This window comes from Protopterus annectens, chromosome 2.part0, assembly GCF_019279795.1.
Source record: "Protopterus annectens isolate FY-2018-M chromosome 2.part0, PAN1.0, whole genome shotgun sequence".
Lineage (NCBI taxonomy): Eukaryota > Metazoa > Chordata > Ceratodontiformes > Protopteridae > Protopterus > Protopterus annectens.
The window spans coordinates 920,131,372-920,144,819 of NC_056728.1; the positions used below are offsets into that span (position 1 = coordinate 920,131,372).

The 13,448-nt window shown below is 38.9% G+C and overlaps 1 pseudogene; it reads right to left on the bottom strand.

Moving 5' to 3' along the window:
- Positions 1-5,580: 5,580 nt before the first annotated feature.
- LOC122792792 overlaps positions 5,581-13,448 on the bottom strand; it is a 94,879-nt pseudogene continuing 87,011 nt past the window's right edge.

Sequence of the window (13,448 nt, forward strand, 5' to 3'; positions counted from 1 at the left end):
GGCTGTTTATATTGGAGGTATGTTTTCCAGGTTTTATCTCTTTGTAGCATAATCTTTTTGGTGTCTTTGGTAAGCCATGGGGCAGTCTTAGTTTTTACTCGTTTTGTTCTTATTGGAGCTAGGGAGTTAAGGACATTTAAGAATGTTGCATTGAAAAAGTCAATGGCTGCATCTAATGAGAGAGTTTTTAAGGGGTTCCAATTAGTATGCTTAAGGGAATCAGAGAAGGTAGTAGGATTAAAGTTAGAGAGGTTATGAGTGTGAATGAAATGGTGGGAGTGCGGGGAAGTGAGGGTAGCTCAATGAGTGAAGACAGGGAGGTGGTCTCCTAATGGGTCAGGAATGACACCGGATTTTGTAACTTTATTGGGATGAGATACTAGGATCCAGTCTAGTATGGAGCCTGGGGGGTTGGTTTTGTTAGGCCTAGTAATGGAGTTAGTAAGTTGAGTGTAGTTTAATAGATTGATTGACATGGTGGGATTAGGGTTATTGATTTTGTTCCAGTCTATATTTACATCTCCCAATATGTAGGTTTCTAGCTTAATATTTAAGGAGGCCCAGGAGAGGATGTCTTCCAGGATATTGGTGTTGTTTCCTGGAGGAATATATGGTGAAATGAAGCAGATGTTTTTATGGTTGTTTGTTTTTAGTAGGCCAGTTACAAGTTCAGCATTATTGAAAGAAGGGATGGGATTAGGATATGGAGTAAAGGACAGCTGGTTGGAGTAGATTAATGCTACACCAACACCTCTTCTACTTAGATGGTCGGATCAAAGTGATTGAAATCCAGGGGGAAGGAATTCAGAGTCACTTATATGAGGTTTTAGCCAGGTTTCAGAGATGGCTAAAATGTCAGGTGAGTTGTGATTGAGCCAGGCATGAAACAGGGTTAATTTGTTTTTTTAAGCTTTGGGCTCTTGTGTTAGATTGTTTGCCACTATATGAATCTGAGCTAGTCACATAGCAATACACTGCTCCTAAGCGTATTTTGGTAAAAACACTGTGTTTCAATACTATAACACACTTAAATACAAATAAATAAAATATAAATAGGCTAAACAGAGGATCAATAAAGCATTAAGAAAATTATTTAAATCATCTGCTTCTACTGGTTAAACAAACAGCTATTTCTTGAAATAGAATTTAAGAATACATTTTTCTGCATCAGTTATCTGCTGTCATGTTGTCTTCTGTTGAATATATACTGAAATTATTAAACACTCAGTACAGAAGCTGACATCAGAAACCATGCCTTTGTACTAGTGATACAGAAGAAACTATTTAGAAATTGTTACTGCATCCACTTTCCTGTGTACAATTAAAAAAATGTTGACAAAAATGAAATTAAATAATCCACGATTTAAATTTGTTACTGAAAAACTGTAGAACTACACTTTCAGAATACTATTGAGAAATGCATTGTAATTTTTCCTGAAAAGCAAATGTGAGATTACAGCTATGAAATAATACAATAATGTTTTTACTGCTGAAACAGGAATGCAAATATTCAGATTTAAGCCAGCTGTTTAATAGCTATATTTATGTCTGTTGCAATATTAAATATTAGAAATGAACATATCAAACAATGTCAGTGTTCACTTTAATGCCCCAGATCAATGGGGTAATTATGAAAAAGGCATTATTTTATATTATCTGTTGCCTGTTTTATTATTTACCTACAATTCCCAACTAACATGTAAGGAATAATATATACTGTGTACTAATATGTCTTATTCAAATGATACTAAAACTTAAAGAAAAACAAAATAAAATTTCACTAGATGAATCATGTCTACTGTCCTTTTTTCAGGGGCATTTGAACTACCTAGGTCTTTAAAAAGAAATCTTGAACAAAGTTTTTAATTTCAAGTACCAGTAGGGAATCTCTTTTTGCTTACCTCAGAGTAAGTATAGTAGATCAATGGAGAATTGAAACGTAACTATAAGGAAGGGGACGGGGAAAAATTGTACAAATAAAGAATTTAGTTTTATGGTTTGGAATGTGAGATGAATATGCAATCCAAAATGCAGGCAAACAATAAACTTATGATGTAAGGATAGGATATAGCATTAATCCACAACATAATGAAAAATGTGGAGACCATAAAATGAAAATATACTGGACGGTGGATACAGACAGGGAGAAAATAGGAAACCACTCTCTTTAGAAGGGAAAACTACCCCTATAAATGAAGAAAAAATGATTGTGTAAAGAGAGGTGGCAAAGAATAGTGTGTATGTGTGTGTGTGTGTGTGTGTGTGTTCATTTTTTTCAATGTTTTGTTTCTCAATAAAGTGAGCCATGATGCTTTCTGACAGATTGCTTTACTGAACACTCATTTTCCTACATGCCTGTTTTTGCAATAGACATAAGTTGGTCAGTGTTAAGGGTGGGAGAGTGTGTGTAGATTAAGGACAAGGTAAAAGGTAAGGAGATGTGTGATGCCCCTGCACTGGCTCAGTAATCAATGAACCTCAATCCTCACCACTGGCAACAGTGAGGGATGTACATAATGGGAGGATGACAAGTACACACACAGTAAAATACAATTTCCCTTAAGAGCACACAGAGATCACAGTCAGTCTGGGGCTGGTTTCTCTCTCTTTTTCCAGACCCTCAGTAAGATTCCCCACTGGCATAGCTATAGAGTTGAGATCTAGGCTGAGGGGTAAGCCAAGACCTCCACCACCCTCTCCGTCCAACCAGTGCTTCATGTCCCTGCCCAAGTAGCTGACACACACACACACACTTTGAAATTTTATTTATATGCAAACACACACACACGCACACACACACACACACACACACACACACACACACACACACACACACACACACACACACACACACACACACACACACACACACACACACACACCTGGGGAAGGGTGGCACATGTTTACTATTATGCTACTATACTACTATACTATACTAACTATGCCCCCTTCTGCCCAGACTATGAGGTAGATATCACTGCCACCAAACCCTACTTATCAGCTACTAGCAGGTTCTTACAAAGGGTGACCAATCCTACTGTGTAATGTTACTATTATCCAAATAGTAAGTGTGACCAAGAGCAAAGCTGTTTAGGAGTGGCCTGTACAGTGTCACCAAATACATATGCAAGTACTCTGAGAGCTTAAATATGTATCACAAATATCAGCCACAAAGGTAGGTTTAATATGTTTAATAATAAATAATAAAAGAACAAGACAATACTCAGTAACCACAGAGTTCAGAATCACAGGAAATATTTTAAAACAACATTGCAGGACAATCTCAAATATAGAAAACATCTAAACTAATTTTTACTATATTCCTAATATATGTAAAAGAAATCACTGTACCCTAGTTACTTACTATTAGCAAGGCAAGTATAGATGTTGATGATGATGGATGTTTCCAGGTCAAAGAGAAAATATAAAATGCCCCCCCCCCCCTCTCTCTCTCTCTCTCTCTGAGAGAGTTCTTAAATTAATATCACATATTACTGTTGGGTTAGCCTGGATGACATCAATCTTTGTCACCTTTCTTAAGTTCACAGGCTAACAGAAACTTAACAAAATTTTAATACATATCTGTCAGATGTTGGCTCAGAACTGGAAGTCATAAAACAATTAAGCACTTTTATGTTTTAGACCTAGTAATTATTTCTCAACAAGAGAATAGAAAGAAAGTTCTAGCTCTAGACACCCTGTCTCCTTGCGGCATTAACAAAGTTTTATATCACATTGTAAAGCATTTAATTTCAACTTATTTTCTTGAAGTTTTTTTAAGTTAGTCTTCTATGTTCTAGCAGGGTATGCTGTGGTTATATTCTTGAAGCTCAGTATGTAGCCTACAGTTCTGTATAAATCATATCAATATTCACAAATGACATCAAATTATTTACAAAATTCCAGATAGCTGGGCTGGCAGTGTCACAGGATGGCTTATTATTGCGCGTGTGTGTTTGAGAAGTTTGTCTGAGGGTCTTGTATAGTGGTACTATTAGGGAAAGAAAAGGACCTCTACCATCCTTTTTCATGTGTGCTAGCTTTAACTCTACCTCAAAGGTAGGGTTTGCTATACTGTGTCCTCCAAGTGTAGATGCTTCCACACACCCACTAAGATTACAACACTGGAAATGTCTGACAGCCCAAAGCTCTAAACTATTTGTCTGTCTCCCTGCTTGAATTTTCTTCATCCTTGTCTGGCATGAAGTCATCATCAAACCAAATGAACAGCAACACTACAAACTGAAGAAAACGAATACCGGGAGGTAATAGCTCACAGGAACACCACAGTTCCATAAAATAAACATGTAGCTTCTTCAGAGACAATGTCTGATACGCATTATTCATTGTCTCTGAAGAAGCTACATGTTTATTTTTCGTAGCGAAAATGCTTTTATTTTTCAGTAATAAAGTTGCGTTTAGACTTTATTCATTAAGAACTATTGGATTTATTTCCACTGAACTGTGGTGTTCCTGTGAGCTATTACCTCCCGGTATTCGTTTTCTTCAGTATGAAGTCATCATCAGCAAGACCTAAGGATTACTTTTGTCATCAAAGGTAAGTGAGAAAATGGTTAGTGCTGTACATCTCCATGGCTTGCTTTTCCAGCACCTAATGTGCAGAGTCCCACAGACCTGGGTTCAAAGTGCATCTCTGGATGAATAATGTATCCAAAGGTATGGACTGGGAATGTGTATTGCACAAGCATGCTTTATACACAGGTAGCCTGTAAATGGTTCATCTCCCAGGCCCCTCATGTAAATGCTTTATCTCCCATGTCCCTGCTTACACTTACCAAGGGTACTATAACTTGTCAGAAATTTAGGCTGAGCCTATGATAGACTACCATCTCATCACAACTAAAAGTGGATCAGTTTCAGTTCTGTGCATTACACCTCAGCTGTCAAGTGAGGCTTGTCTTTGTGTAGGTGAATGCAGTATTTATTCAGCTATGCAAAGTACAGTACCTGAAGACTGTATCACACTAATGAAAATAAGTATATTTTTATCAGTAATAAAATGCTGTCTAAAGTCAGAAGTTGCTGCATCACTCCTGTGAACATAAATTACAGTGCTGTGGAACAATGCCACTATCCCTTGATTCTGTGCTTTCTTGAATATAATACTGCTTTAGCTACATAATACCATTCAACTGTTTTGCTCAAATATTCTGGACAAAGGACAAAGATCGGGGACATTTTTTAACTATTACTGTAATGCATTTAAAAAATGAATACATAATTTCTACTTAAATAGCACAAAGACAGTCTCGGATGCAGTGTTAGACTTAGTGCTTTCGTTCTTTTTAATAATAACCAAGAACTTCATGAAGAAGAACTTTTGTTGTTTTTGTTGCTTAATCTGTTCTATGCTGCTATGAGTGTTTGATACAGAATTTGTTACATTTGTTACCTAGTGGTTAGGGATATGGTTTTCTGTATGCAAATTTCTGAGTTCAGTCCAGGATAACAGAAAAATAGGGGAGACTTTCTTTGTCTGCCAGTTATCCAAGAGGACTGAGGCTATAAGTTGTTAATGAGCTGCTACCTGTAGTTCAGGGTTTTATGCCACTCAGCCTACTATAGCTCTCGGATCCACTCACATAACCAGACAGTGTTCTGGGCCTCTTGAGAAACTGGACTAGGCTCTTCCATATTCTCCTTGACCACATGCTGAGGACTAACAGTTTTTGCATCAACATCCATTTTCTAGACATTGAGAGATATGGAATGCTGCATTAATTTAACGGTGTAGAAGCACCTAAACAAAATAATAGTCATTTGTTATTTTTCTCAAGAACAAAATGCTTTATGCTGCTTCTCTATAATATTTTTCTTTTAAGGTATATAAACCAATCAACAAATGTTTTACTGCAGAAAAAATGGGATGGGATACCAACATACAACTTTATGGTTTTGATGTATTGAGTACTGCTCTTGGGTACCTGAAAATGGGAAGTAATAGCCAAAGTAAGGCAGAAAGAATGCTTTGTTCCATTTAATCATAAATATTTGCTGCATTGCTCACTTGTCAGATTTATAGTACTGTGTAACACCTTGGTTGCATGCAGTATTGGTGTGTATTTGACTTCATTCATCTACAGAAAGTACAGTACAAGGCTAGTAAAATACATGTGGAAGATGGATTAATTCTGCCAACAAACGTGCCTGTAAAAAAACAGATGATTATGAGGAGTATCATACAACATTATTGTCTTAAAGCTTTGACAAACACAGTTCTCTGTTAGGCAGTATTTACCAGAAAGAGTCAAATATAGACAAAATGTGTACTTCAATGTTTCCTTCATTGCTGACAAGCTCATCTGAAACACTGTTTGTATGTGGAAATAAGAAACCATGTTCTTGCTTTGCAGTTCAGGTCTGTTATATGAAAGTATTAATGAATGAAAAATGATAAACATGAAGAAACATAATACAATATTATGGTCTTGATGATTTGTGCAAATGACTGCTATATTCATTCAGCAGTACAAAGTATAGCAGTGGGCTCCAGTAAAATACAATGTATGGAGCTGTATTAATAATACCGTACAAATGCAAGCTTTGAAAAGACGATTATGGGAAATAAACATCTTCACATTTCTGCTGATTTAACGAGCATTGCTGTTCAATACTAGATAATCAAGAATATGTTTTGCATAAAATGGCTTACGCAGAATGTGAAAATGAATGTGGACAGGGCAGCAGTTCTGTGATCATCTTCACTGCTGACCACAAAATTAGTCTTTAGGTCTAACATCTTAAATCTTAAACCTCACACCACTAGTACTAAGCAGGTTAAAGAATTAAAAAAAAGTATACAGATATTATTTACTTATTTACATTTGATTACTAGGAAAGTCCAAATGGGTAGGAATCCATTTTCAGTGGTGGCCCGGACAGAAAAGCTCTGAAGTATTACAATATATTTTAAGAACAATTATTTTACAGAGCCCAAATAGATCACATCTACTAGAGACAATCATAAGGCCTTCTTCACATATGTTCATAATCTCAAAGGTAGCACCCAGATCTGTTCAGAACTGGTGGTTAAGGGCACCACATATACAAATGCCATAGATATAGCAAGCTTGATGGCTGACAGATTCAGCAAAAATTTCACCCCTCTGCCCCCTCTACCAGTAAATCAGGACATTCCAAGTACCTTCCCCCTTCCTCTTATGTCAAGGGATCAGGTCATCTCTGCTCTCTCAAAGGCAAAAAATACAACCTCCATGGGACCTGATAACAATCCAGGCTGCATCCTAGAACTCAGGCAGAAACTTGCAGCACCATTAGGTGCTCTATTCAAGACTGAGTACCAGCTTTTTTCCCAGCTGAGTAAAGGACAGTCACTGTCATCCCTTTACACAAAGGTGGAGCGTCCACTGATCAGGAAAATTATACACCCATCAGCCTAACTAGCCTGATGTGCAAGGCCATAAAATTGAATATCATGGACCTCATTAACAAGGATATTGGCAGTCTCCAAATACTCAATCCCACACAGTTTGGCTTCATGAATAGGAGATCATGTCTGTTAAATTTGGTCAACTTTTTTGAGACAGTCACCAAAGCCATGGATGAGGGGAAGACAGTATACACCATCTACCATGACCTGGCCAAAGCCTTCAACACTATTCCCTACTCGGGCATAATAGATAAACTCTCTCAACTAGGTATCAATCCATATGTTACCAGATGGGCAGCGAACTGGCTCACTGATAGAACCCACCTAGTCAATGTAGTTGAAGCCTCCTCAAGCAGTACACCCATATCAAGTGGTGTACCCCAGGGTTCGGTCTTGGGGCCTCTATAATTTGGGATGTACTTTTTTGAGGTGCAGGCCAAAACCAGTGGGCTATGGCTAATCAAGTTTGCAGATGACTGCAAGCTGGGCACTGTCATCATTTCCCCTAGTGACGTGTACATTCTCCAAGAGGGTCTCACCCAAACAAGTGACTGGTGCCAGAAACATGGCCTCAAGCTGAACACAAAAAAAATGGTATCATCATCCCCTTTGGGGAGAGTGACATCCCCACAAATTATCACATTAATAACAATGTCCTAAGCACACAATCAGTTGTGAGGGATTTGGGATCCCAGATTAATAGCAACCTGACTTTTGACCACCGTGTTGCTTCCATTATACGTAAAGCTTTCTACATGGCCTATCTCATAAGTAAGGGTGTCTTATCCAGGGACAAGGAGGTCATAACATTCCTGCATTCTTTCCTTATAAGGCCCATTATTGAGTACAATGCCCCATTTCACATGTACCTTACAAAGCACATGCAGCAGCGGGAGACACCACAGAGGTTCCTCACCAGGAGAATCCAGGACCTCAAAAATCTACCATACACAGATAGGCTAAAAGCCCTAGCCCTCTACTCAGTTTCATTCAGACTCCTCAGAGGTGACCTCTATCTGGCATACAAGATGATCTCGGACCCTACCTTGGTGGGACTGCTGCATCTCCATAAGTCAAGCTCCACTCGAGTAACCAACACACGCGGCCTCAACCTTGTCTGTGACATCAATAGGACTTGTTGGTGGGACAGATTTGTGTCCCAGAGAATCCCCCATCTGTGGAATACACTCACTCTCCACTTCAAGCAGAGTACCTCTTTACCCCTTTTTAAGTGCAACCTGGATAACTGGATGGGAAATAGAAAATACATCCTTGAGATTCCACCCATGTCCCTGCTGGACAGGAGCATTGGGTGCCTGATTTGTCTAAACATGGGCTAAACTCTCAGCTAGGTTTATAAGGGCCTCAGGGCCAATAGCCTAGTGACTTCCTATGATCTTCCTATGATCCTACAGTCTTCAAAAATAATACAAATATCATCTACATTTTAAATGTAGTAGTGTCTTTCAGCTTTTTCCCGGTTAGGGGTTGCCACAGCGGAACTCCAATCCGCTAATGATTGGCAGTTGATTTTTACGTACCGGCTTGTCAGGCCTGATGCACACCCTTCAACGAAGGTACGCCCATTCACGCATGTCTCCAAGCAGAAGATGCTCTAGCTGAGAATCGAACCAGACAGCGTCTTACTGTGAGGCGATAACGCTACCGCAGCACCACCACCGCGGGTATCATCTACAATTTAAATAATTATACTAAATTAGACATAATATAAAAACATTGGTTAAGAATAGATAAAAGTTATAGGACAATGATTTAATATTTAGAGAAATTGTAGCCAGTTTATAGAGAAATTAAAGGTAACTTAGAACAATACAAACAGGAATTACAATATCACCCCAGGGATCACTTCTGTGGCTCTGCTCGACAGGGGCACAGTTACATAATTTTCTTGGGTGGCAAAAGCCAGGGTACCTTTTTGGCTAGGCTTATATAAGCCCTAGGGCTAATAGCCTAGTACCTACCTTTGAATCTATGAACCTATGAAGTGAGAGAAAAGCATGCTTTTGGTATATTTAGAGAAAAAGCTGGTGGGAGAAATTGATAAAAAGTGATAGGAAGTGAGTGAAGAAGGGAGAGTAAGGAGGTATGAATAGGTACATTAAGCAATATAGTTTTCCTTGTGTTGAGCAACAATAGAGACAGGATTTGGCTAGGAAGTCTTTTAGAGTGGTTTTGAAGGATGGGGGGGGGGTACTGACCTAATGGATACAGGTAAAGAGCTACAGGCCTAAGCAAAATGGTAAAGGATAGACAATCACCAGCAGATTTGATAGAATGATATGAATTATTAAACAATTCAGTAAATTCAGCTTCTCCTCCATATAATAAAGGAAATATTCACTGTTGCCTTGGGTATGGGTCTTACTCACCAACACCTAAGAACAGGTTTTACACTAAACATGCAACCAAGCAGAGTCTTTGACTGAGCTCTGCAGCCCACTGTCTTACAACTCTCTCTCTCTCTCTTTGGGTTTCAATGTCTTGCAGTGCTTCTGACCTACAGTAACTGTGCTTTGAACATGATCATGCATACACATTAAGTTCTAGGAAAGGCTGGTAATACTCTGTAGCACTCAAATCTTCTGTCTTGGCCCAAAGTAATAAACTGCTCCTCATCCAGATTACCAGGCTTCATAAACCAAATAATTATAAACACAAATTACAGTATTTAGCCAAGTAGTCTGGCTAATTATGCCAGCTTGTCACATTTACCACTATATGCTTTCTTCAAATAATAAATCAATAGACAACTAGCCGCATACGTTATAAGATAGACTTCATAAAAATACTTTCAGAAAGAATAAGATAAGCAGTATAGGTAACAGATAAATAAACAGAGAACATTTTTCACAGGGAAAAAGAAAATAATCTACTGATCAACTAGATTACAAGAAAATATCCGTCTACAGCTAGACTTTTTCCTAGTTCTTCATTATTCAAAGAATTATTGAGTCTAAGCTATAGTCGCTGAATTTTCAGGCAGAGACAGAAGTGCAGGAAAGACTCAAGTCAGAAGCTTAGAGTAATTTTTCTTGGACTTTTTTTCTTCTCTTTATTTTACACAGCATTTATTTGGTTCAGGACAACATTTACTTGATTTATATTTTTTCATACAGACAACAGATGTAATTGGGCAGAGTTTTCACTTTTAAATACTAGTGAGTTTCCTATTCTTAACTGTCTCATTAAAGAATCTTCTAATTTCAGTTTTAAATGGCTAATTTTCTGACATAAGATTAGTCACGATTATTGTAATCACAAGGTGTACAACAGTCATGCATGGTCGCTATGTATTTCATATCCTGAAAAGAATACATATTGTAAGTTAAAACACATATTTTAGTTCACCTGCTTCAGGTTTTACAATGCTTGAGTGCATTGTTACATTCTGACTCAGAAAATATCAAACATCACACATAAAATGAAGTAAAGGTTAGCAGATCCATTATAGTGCATCCAAGGAAGCAATCACAGTGTCATTTCATTTCATTTCTGTATCAAATTCTTTTGTATGCTGCTGGGCTATAATTAGTGAGTAAACATTAAGAAATAGGCAAGATCCAAATAATACCATGGCATAAATAACTGCATTTGTCACATGGATATTCAGTAAATAGGTAATACACAAAGTAATACAATACTACTATAAGCAACTTCAGGAGCAATATAAGCCACTAATTTTGATTGAACATGAGTCCACCTGCTTATGGATAAAAAGTTAAATGATATTTCCACATCAATGTGCAAGTTACTAGGAAGGAAAAAACATATTTAGAATGGTTTGCTAATTCTTCTCTTGCTTTTTTTCCATGTTAAAATCAACTTTTTTGCATATTTATTTATCTATTTTTGTATTATATAGTATACAATATATTAATTGATGATGTATATAATGTTATATCTCAGATTACCTCCAATATTTTGAATTGACAGACTTTACCAATGCTTGCATTTGATGTAGTTTACTCAGACTAAGTAATTGCAGAAGGTTATAGTGAATTAACTACTATTAGTTCAGCACAGAATTTCAGTGAAGCATATAAATGGTCAGTTAAGAGAAGTTTCTTAGAAGAATGATTACTAAGATGTTGGACAAGTTGAATAAGTTAATTGAAGGAAATATGTTAAAACATCATCTAATATACCGGATTTAAAGAATAAATATCACAAGCATAACTGATGCCTTGGCCAGCTGTGCAAAAAAAAAAAATAAAGGGAAATGAGGGGCCTTTGGATGGATGTGGAGGAACCAAGAGAACGAATTCAAGATAATATAGCATACTGGTAAATGACTAAAGGCAAACAATGATCTGACATTTCTGAATGGTTTTGACTCAGATGATCGTAGATATGCATTATTTATTTCCTCTCCATAGCTGACCATCAACTGCCATCAGCAATGACCCACAATAGCCTCTTCCAGGCTCAAACTGTCCCCTATCTCTGGCTGGGGAGGTGAGGGGAGGTGATCAAGGATGCTGGTGCAACATCATACCCCTGTCGGGGATTGTGTCCTACCTCCCGCAACTGTCCTAACTCTTGCAACTGTCCTAGCTCCTGTCCTAACTCCTGCAACTGTCCTAACTCCTGCAACTGTCCTAGCTCCTGCAACTGACCTAGCTCCTGTCCTAACTCCTGCAACTGTCCTAACTCCTGCAACTGTCCTAGTTCTTTCAACTGTCCTAGCTCCTGCAACTGTCCTAGCTCCAGCAACTGTCCTAACTCCTGCAACTGTCCTAGCTCCTACAGCTGCCCTAGCTCCTGCAACTGTCCCAACTCATGCAAATGTCCTAGCTCCTGCAACTGTCCTAGCTCATGCAACTGTCCTAGCTCCTACAGCTGTCCTAGCTCCTGCAACTGTCCCAACTCATGCAAATGTCCTAGCTCCTAAAACTGTCCTAACTCCTGCAACTGTCCTAGCTCCTGCAACTGTCCTAAATCCTGCAACTGTCCTAAATTCTGCAACTGTCCTAGCTCCTGCAGCTGTGCTAGCTCATGCAACTGTCATGACTCCTGCAACTGTCCTAGCTCCTGCAACTGTCCTAGCTCCTACATCTGTCCTAACTCCTGCAACTGTCCTAGCTCCTGTCCTAACTCCTGCAACTGTCCTAACTCCTGCAACTGTCCTAGTTCTTGCAACTGTACTAGCTCCTGCCACTGTCCTAACTCCTGCAACTGTCCTAGCTCCTGTCCTAACTCTTGCAACTGTCCTAACTCCTGCAACTGTCCTAGTTCTTGCAACTGTCCTAGCTCCTGCCACTGTCCTAACTCCTGCAACTATCCTAGCTCCTGCAACTGTCCTTGCTCCTGCAACTGTCCCAACTCCAGCAACTGTCCTAGCTCCTGCAACTGTCCTAACTCCTGCAACTGTCCTAGCTCCTACAGCTGTCCTAGCTCCTGCAACTGTCCCAACTCATGCAAATGTCCTGGCTCCTGCAACTGTCCTAGCTCCTGCAACTGTCCTTGCTCCTACATCTGTCCTAACTCCTGCAACTGTCCTAGCTCCTGTCCTAACTCCTGCAACTGTCCTAACTCCTGCAACTGTCCTAGCTCCTACAACTGTTCTAACTCCTGCAACTGCCCTAGCTCCTGCAAAAGTCCTAATTCCTGCAACTGTCCTAACTCCTGCAACTGTGCTAACTCCTGTCCTAACTCCTGCACAGCAGCCTTGCAAGTTTAACAACTGCTGACTTTGAGAGGTGCAAGTTTGATTTAGCACATGCACAAAATCCAGAACAAAGGGATTACCACTTATGCAGCACACAGCTTGCCTGTCTCTTAATGCTGCTTATTGCAGCAGACCTAAACTGCTACCATCCCCACAGGATGGGCAAGCTGATACTGACTACTCACTCACAACCTCCCCTGTTCCCCCATCAGGCTCCATGCCATTAATTAAACATGAGTCACCTTGGTAAAGTAAGGGCTTTAGCTCAATGTGACGTGGGTTCACTAAGAATTATGGATATACATTCTAGGCAAAACAAAGTAATTAAGTATGTGATTACTATATTAT